This window comes from Daphnia pulicaria, chromosome 1 (assembly GCF_021234035.1).
Source record: "Daphnia pulicaria isolate SC F1-1A chromosome 1, SC_F0-13Bv2, whole genome shotgun sequence".
NCBI lineage: Eukaryota > Metazoa > Arthropoda > Branchiopoda > Diplostraca > Daphniidae > Daphnia > Daphnia pulicaria.
This window is the reverse complement of record NC_060913.1, coordinates 32,862,470-32,869,542: the sequence shown is the minus strand read 5'-3', so window position 1 is coordinate 32,869,542 and position 7,073 is coordinate 32,862,470.

The following is a 7,073-nucleotide window of genomic DNA, read 5'->3' as shown; positions in this document are numbered from 1 at the left end:
CATGTGTGGGTTCATAACAATTGAACAATCCAAGAATAGCCCCAAGAACAGACTGTGTCACGGTGCTGGAATTATCCCAATCCAATATAAAAAAGGTAAAGCACATCATTTGTGAATGACTACTATGTGTTAACTTTTATTTTTCACTCAACAGATAGTGTAAGGAAATCTCGCATACCAGTACCTATTCCAACAAGTCGTCCAGTGAATCCAGAGGTGAAATCTTCCACTGAACAAGCGAAGTCTATCGGGTCAGATTATCGCTAAGGACAATCACAAATTCCTGTTCTGGTGAATAAACTCCTGGCGTGGTGACGTGGTGAGCAAAAAACTTTTATTCGCAAATGAAAAACCTAATCAATAAAACACATTCAAATTACAAGCTCCACTTTGTTGAGAATCTATAATAACACTTAAAAACCAACTCATTACCAATTTGTATCATATCAATCACTGTACTTCTATTGTTTCAAATATCTAATAATTTTTGCTTTGTATTCAGGCATAAAGATTCCTCTTTGTGTGCCAACCGATTGCTGTAATAAGTCGTGTCCAGCTTTAAATCCCATTTTACTTAGCTGTGGTCTTACAAAATAGCTGTTATTAATAGCTTTTATTAATTAATAAAATAAAAAAATCGGATCAACCTTCCTTGGTAAAAAATTATTACCATGGAAGGGTGATTTGATTTAAATACCACAGAATTCATGTGTTCTTCCTGAAAGCTAAGGCATCTCACGTTGCCAGCGACGAAGAATATCAGTGTTCCATATTGCATGACCGGTTCATTATCTAAAAATTCTTTATTTATGTAACGTGGTGACCTTTAATCTTTATTGAAATCCCTCTTTTTGAGAGATGGACAAAAATTCCGTAAAAATGGCGATCTTCGTGAGTTATTTTGGCTCAAACTCTTCCGTGAGATGAAAATTAAAATGATGCGTTATCAGCTATTACCTGGTTTGCGCAGGGATAACGACGTATGACTTGGTCGATAATTTCATTTTTCACAAAAATGGTGTTGTTCGTGGAGTAACTAGGTAAATATTTAAACAAAAATTAATTAAGAAGATGCAGAACAAGTTTAACGAAGAGCAAGGAATATTTTCGGACATTGGGTACCACAATCATGATAATAATCAGTCCCTAATCAGAAAATATAAGTTCACGGAGTGGTGCCGTGCACAATCTATGAGCATCAAAACATCTTTTCACGACGTTCTCCAGGAAAATTTTCCGTCTAAGATTTTAGTAAAAATGATTTGTCTCTTTTATGTCTTCCCACTCCAAAAAGCGCGTACAAGGCATGCACTGAAATTTAAACCCGCCAACGGCCACCGTAATAGCCATCGATTATTGGCTTTCCTACCATCTAAGGTTGGGATTACGTACATGCAAAAAACATGGTACAACAAGCATGATAGGACTTTTACTGCAAGTCTATGGTAATGTTTTTATTACAATTTTTAAAACAACATATTTAAATTTATGTTTCCATTTTTCAGGAGAGAGAGAGGTAAACATACAACATCATCTAAATCAGGCAAAATGGAAATAGCAATTTCCAATTGTTTCAAAACGTACATAAGACATATGATCAAAGAAGGCAAACAAGCAAAGGAAAAGTAAAAAAAGCAGAAGGTGTTTACGAAAATCGCGCTTACGACATCTAACCGTGGCGATTGATCAATATATCAGAGGCATGAAGTCATCGCTCAAGATAATTGGTTTTGGCACCCATGGTTCCGATAGGATGTATAGGATCGTACTACGTCCTCAATTTTTGAAATGGTAAACGAAAAGTTTGTACTTATCGTGTCCCTTACACACTCAACCTCTTCAAAACACACACTTTGACTGCCACTTCCTATATTACAATTGAATTTAAACAATTTTTATATAACACTTCAAATTTACGGTGTAATACGTAATCGATGCAATTATCGCAGCAAACAAAGCCATCTTCGTTACACATTTTAGGCCACTCTCCAAGATGTTGGGTAATACAAAAATTGCGACATTCGAAAACGCTTTCACAAAAATAAAGAATTTCTATCAGGGCTTTAGTCTCTATTTCATTAGACTCTTGAAACTTTTTCATTGCCAAATTTAATAATAAGCAATTACTATGATTAATTAAAAACAGTAATAATAGTAAATCAATACAATCATCAATAAAAAGTTTCTAAAAATAGTAATCGAGTATTGATAGAACAACACACATATTGATGCCATGGCCCTATCCCTTCCTGCTCTTCCGCATTCTTAATTATATGCATCAATTGAGCTAGGCTTAGATAAATGAAACGAATTTGACGTCTTATAAATATTTTAAAAAAGAAAAACGGTTTTATTGTGTTTGTTTACCCCATTCAGAATGCCACAGTCGCACACATAATCTATAGATAGACCACCGGTAATATTATTTACAACAAAACAAATCAACAAATTGTTCTGATTTTTTAAATTAATAATTGTAATTTTAAAAACTATACCTTCGCATTAACCCACGCAATATTGCAATATCGCAATAACCCACCATCCAACTTTGCTGAAGAGAAGCTCTCCCCTTGTCATCGGATATACCAGCGTGATAATCTCAGCTGCCACAGAGAACCAAAATTTTAGAAGATGAGCAGCAATTGCTTCACACTCTTTACGTGAAAAACAGCAAATAATTTCGATATCCCTTATGTGATGTTTTTGAATAATGTCAACATCTTTTTCTAGATTGTTGGCATTACTTAATTTTGCAATTAACACCAATTGTAGATTTGGTCACACGCAACTAGTCACAGACCTAAATAAATCAATTTCAACTAAAAATTGACACTTCCAAAGATAAAAAAACTATTACAAAAGTGGATTTTTTAACATAAACGAAGACAAAATCTTTTACTGAGTGTCGGCATTGGCCAGTCAGCACCATAATTGGGACATTTGGAAACATGATTCGCCAAACGTTCAACGTATTCCTCTCTCGTAATATGAAAAATTATAATTTTAAAAAAGTTATTTATAATTTTTTGCCAATAACTGAAACTCAGAACCCCATTTTCTGATGCAATGTGCTTCGTCTATGACGAAACGAAGAATAAAGCATTTTCGGTAAAGAGCCTCCAGAACATTTCTGAGTTGATTACGGTCTCCCAGATCGTTCAAGGACATCAGTAACTCTCTCAGGGATAATAAAGACAAATTTAACATCTATCCAAAATTAAAATTTACATTGATTTTCAAATTCAAATGAAGTAAATTAAACCTGAGACTTTTGTCAATGACGAAAAGAATTTATCTGCGTTTTCATCACTTTCAACACAGAAAAAATTGCCATTAATCTAAAAACACATTTCAATATAACTGTTGTATAGTTATTGAAATAATAATAATTTAAATTACCCCAAGAGGTTTCAAGTAGTACACTTGTTCCAACATTATTGCTTTCAATGGTGAAACTACGAATGTAATGCCATTTTCCATTACACATGGTAGAAGAAAGCACGCAAATTTTCCACCACCTATTGCATTATTACCAAGCAATGTCATTTAGTCCATTCTCATTTCAAACAAAGAATATTCGATTCAAAATGAATTCGAAGAACACATGTGTAGAAAGATAGATTGTTTTAAAAAAACAAAGACTTCTGACAAACCGCTACATCCATTAAATTCTCAAATTTCGTTTTCATTACATAAAGCCAAAGGTCACATTAAAGTCTCTAAATCGGCTCCTTTTCTTTAGTTATTATGAAGTGTTTTTCTAGTGACAAAATTACGAGGATGACACAGGTAGCTGTTGGATATTTTTCGCCTTCGAGGTAGGTGTTGCCGTGACTTATCGCTTTAAGAACAGCACATTTTTTTTTTTTACTTTCTCGGTCAACTAAGAAAGCATCTTTGTCAGGAACATTATCTTCTTGAAGGTTTCCAGATTCAGGCGTGTGGTCTTCGTCCGATTCATTTTCAGATTCAAATTGTTCGTTATTGCTATCTTCGTCTTCTATTTCAATGTCCAATTTTGACGTACTCATCAGGGGTTATTGGAATGGGACAGTCACTATCTTCTAACAATTGATCGAGTGTTGGCGTTATTTTCAGGCACTGAATAATACTGAATAGTATGGTTAAAAAGTACTGACAATATTAGCTCTTTTTCGGTTAAAAACCGTTTCACTTAATTTCTTCAGATTCCCAGCAAATTTGTTCCAAAATCTAATGAATCCAAATCCCTGAATAAGTATGAGGGAAATCTGGACAAGCCAATGCGGCAACTTATATGGTTATATTTAACAATAACTCCAAGATACAACTTATCCAGGATGGTTTGGCTCCATATGTCCCATAATCCCATTCCACACCTTGAAAAAGTCGGCTGGAGAGTACGTTATTACTTTCCCGTCGGCTTTTCACTTTGTGATAGAAGACGTCCAACTGTGGTTTCGACTAAAAAGATATATTTCGTGTCTTAGAAAAAACTTCGAGAAGTAGTATTCGGTTAGTGGAAAAAATTCAGCGAAGTTTTTTATGGTGTCTTTGTTTTGTTATTTTTTTTTATTCCAGCATTTCAAAAGTGAATGGCTAATTTCCATTCATGGATCAATACATAAAGTTCTGTATGTGTTACATAAGCTCTACCCGTGTACGTAATGTTGCAAAAAAACGAATAAACAATGACTCTTGACTCTGTTAATTCCTTTGATGAATTCCACCTTTGGAATTCATCAAAATTTAATCAAAATGTCCACCTTTGATTATTTCCTAATCCAGAAAGTGAACATTACATAGCCGTAACGTTTATTTTATTTGTATATTGCCTGTTACTGATTCTCACTGTCTATTCTTCCATTTTTCCTTTTAATGGTAGGCTTTAAAGTTTATTTCCAAGACTTTTGAGGGGCATGACGGCTGACGCCATATCCTCTAAAACATTTCAACTCGCTAACAAAATCAAAATATTAATTTAAATGTCTGCTAGGAGATGACAGCAAGAAAGAAAAGTCAATACCGTCGCGTCTTATGGAGTGTGGAACGGGTAGGTGAGTTGAGTAAGTCGCCGTTTTGTAAACGGCGCAGTTCGACTCCCCTGTTAACCAAAATGTGTTCTTCATCCTGGCACGTAACAATTCACAGGATCTCATTTAAGATAGTTTTGTAAGTTTTGTTTTGTTCTTAGACAAATTTAATTCACACACTTAATTTTATATTAGAAGACCGGAGTATTCTTGTATTTGTAATATAGCCTTCAATAATAAATGAAACACATTTTCTTTCACGGTGGCTCGTTCAAAATGATAGAAAAGCACCTTCAATAAAAATAAAAGTACATGCAACATATTCATGATAACCATTCAGGAAAAAAACTGAACGTTCAGCTTCATAAATTTTTAAAAAGTTACCGGTTGCTCATTGATTCCCCTTACCACCAGGTGGCTCTCGTGGGTCCAAACGGAGGAAAGGAAATAAGAAGTAAGGTGAGCAAAATATGCTTTTATTTTCCTACAAGGGAGGGAATATCCTTTCGGCTTTCTAAATAGAGAAGGCTATGAGTTGACCCACCTTCAGCTTTACGAATGTGCTGGAGCTCTACATACAGCAAATTTTGCAATGCTGCATACTAGCTTTCGTATTTTGTTTATTTTCAGCGTCACTGTCTATGCAGTGTTAACTCTGTCTACCATGAAGCGATTATATGCATTTATAACAGCAATATTCAACTGTCCATTGTGATCCATGATTCCCCAGTCAATGAGGAGATTAACCCGTTCTTGGTCAGGGCTACATTGAGAGGGTTGCAAACTGACGTGTAAATTCACATTCAGGAGGTCGCTTTTGAGGTTGGCCTGGTCTTCTTCCAACAATTGAAGCAAATCGACACTGACACAACAAATAAGCACATATCAATATCTCAATATTCTGAGCTTCGCCTGTGAGTCAAAATCATAACCTATAATTATAGATTATTGAAGTTTCAGCCAAAAGTTCGCGATTATCGCGCGACCACTGACATGGCTTACTAGGAAAAATCGCCCTTTCGCAATGAATGATGAACAACAGAGAAGTTTTGACGCGTTTAAACACGCTTTATAGTCACATCCAATTCTCGGGCATCCTTACTACGCGTTGCCTATGGAAATCCACTTTGATGCGAGTGGTTAGGTCTCGGAGCGGTCCTAGTCCAGCATCAGGAAGGGGGAGATAGAGTGAATTCCTGTGCGAGTCGACTGATAAATAAGGCCGAAACGAATTACTCGATCACCGAGCGGGAATGCCTAGCTTTAATTTTCTCTGTACAGAGGTCTTGTCCATATATTTGGGGGTCGGGGGCCAAGATAAAGTAATCACCGACCACCACGCCTTGTGTTGGTTCTTGAAAAAGAAGGATCTCGCCGGTAGACTCGCCCGCTGGAGCCTAAAACTCCAGGATCTAGATATCGAAATTGTATACCGAAGTGAAAAACTCCATTCCGACTCAGAAATACTTTCACGAAACCCGGTAGAACAGCCTGGGGTAACATATGATATCCCAACGGTTTCCCTACTACCCCAAGAAAGGACGAGATCAATAAACAAGAGCAAGAAAACTCTTCATGGTGGAGGCTAGTCATTGAGGAACCATGTTCAAAAGCGAGCTTGGCTGCAAAACGACGCCTCGAAAATAAATTTGTTTTTTGGGATGAGGTCCTCTTCTGCCGTTAAATTTGGGGTTTCAGTATGTTCCCAAACCACTAATAAACGATGTCCTACTAGCCTGTCACGACGACGTGACCGCCAGACATCTGGGAGTCACTCGCACGCTTATTAAAGTTTGGAGACAATTTTTTTTGCCTAGTCTAACCCAACAGGTTTCCCGTTATGTACGCTCATGTACATTTGCCAAAAAAAAACGTTCAGCCAAGAGACTGCGGGGTTATTCAAAAGCGTGAAAAACCAGCAACCGTTCAAAAAAGTGGGAATCGATTTCATAGGCCCTTTCCCCCTGACTAAAACCTGGAATAGATGTATAATTGTTGTAGTCGACTACCTGAAAAAATGGGTGATGGCTAAACCAGTTTCGCATGCGGGAACCAGGGAAG